Source organism: Symphodus melops (assembly GCF_947650265.1).
Source record: "Symphodus melops genome assembly, chromosome: 23".
Taxonomy (NCBI): domain Eukaryota; kingdom Metazoa; phylum Chordata; class Actinopteri; order Labriformes; family Labridae; genus Symphodus; species Symphodus melops.
In genome coordinates, this window is record NC_136713.1 from 14,845,558 (window position 1) to 14,848,057 (window position 2,500).

The 2,500-nt window shown below is 53.5% G+C and overlaps 1 long non-coding RNA gene across 1 annotated transcript in view; it reads left to right on the forward strand.

Annotated features, from left to right (window-relative positions):
* LOC306819014 overlaps positions 1–2,500 on the forward strand; it is an 11,578-nt gene that overhangs the window by 109 nt on the left and 8,969 nt on the right. The window lies entirely within an intron of this gene.

Here is a 2,500-nt window from a genome sequence, read left to right on the forward strand (position 1 = left end):
GTGCATCTTTCTTCATCACCTGCACATGATCGTCACCACTCACACTCTCTCTCTCACACACACACACACACACACACACACACACACACACACACTCACACACTCACACTCTCTCTCACACACACACACACACACACACACACACACAGTCACACTCTCTCACACACACAGACACACGCACACAGACACACACACACACAGTCACTCACAGAAACACAGACACACACACACACGGACACACACACACACGGACACACACACACACGGACACACACACAGAAACACACACACACACAGACACGGACACACACACGGACACAGACACACACATAGACACACACACACATACACACAGTCACTCACAGAAACACACACACACAGAAACACACACACGGACACACACACACACACAGTCACTCACAGAAACACACACACACACAGACACACACACACACGGACACACACACAGACACACACACACGGACACACACACACACGGACTTACGGACACACACACACGGACACAGACACAGACACGCGCACGGACCCACACGGACACACACACACGGACACACACACACGGACACACACACAGAAACACACACGGACACACACACATGGACACACACACACGGACACACATACAGACACACACACGGACACATACAGACACACACACGGACGCACACACACACACACGGACACACGCACACAGACACACACACGGACACACACACACACAGACACACACTCACACTCACAGAAACACACACACACACAGACACACACACAAGGACACACACACTCACGGACACACACACGGACACACACACACGGACACACACGCGGACACACACAGACACACACACACACGGACACACACACGGACACACACACAGACACACACGGACACGCACACAGACACACACGGACACGCACACAGACACGCACACGGACACACACACGCACACACACACAGACACACACTCACACTCACAGAAACACACACACAGACACACACATACACACACGGACACACACACACACGGACACAGACACACACACGGACACACGCAGACGGACACACACACAGACACGCACACGCACACAGACACCCAAACACATACACACAGTCACTCACAGAAACACACACACGGACACACACACACACGGACACACACACACGGACACACACACAGACACACACACGGACACACACACACGGACTTACGGACACACACACACGGACACAGACAGACACACACACGGACCCACACGGACACACACACACACGGACCCACACGTACACACACACACACGGACACACACACACGGACACACACACGGACACAGACACACACACGGACACACACACGGACACAGACACACACACGGACACACACACGGACACACACACACGGACACACACAGACATACACACACACGGACACACACACGGACACACACACACACAAACAAACACACACACGGACACACACGGACTTACGGACACACACACACGGACACAGACACAGACACACACACGGACACACACACACACACACGGACACACACAAAGAAAGACACACGGACACACACACATGGACACACACACACGGACACACGGACACACATGCAGACACACACACGGACACACGCACACAGACACACACACACGGACACACACACACACACACGGACACACACACGGACACACACACGGACATACACACAGACACACACACGGACACACACACACATGGACACACACACAGACACGGACACACACACGGACACACACACACGAAGAGACACACACAAGGACACACACACAGACACACACTCACACTCACAGAAACACACAGACACACACACACACACACTCAGACACACACACACACAGACACACACACAGACACACACACACGGACACACACACACGGACAAACAGACACACACACGGACACACAGACACACACACGGACACACACACACACACACGGACACACACACAGACACACACGGACACACACACACGGACACGCACACAGACACACACACGCACACGGACACACACACAGACACACACACGCACACAGACACACACACACACACAGTCACTCACAGAAACACACAGACACACACACACACGGACACACACACACGGACACACACACGGACACACACGGACACACACACGGACACACACACACGGACACACACACGGACACACAGACACACACACAGACACACACACAGACACACACGGACACACACACGGACACACACACGGACACACAGTCACTCACAGAAACACACAGACACACACACACAGACACACACACACACGGACACAGACACACACACGGACACACACACACACACGGACACACACACACGGACACACACAGACACACACGGACACACACACGGACACACATACACACACACGGACACACACACGGACACACACACAGACACACACACACACGGACACACA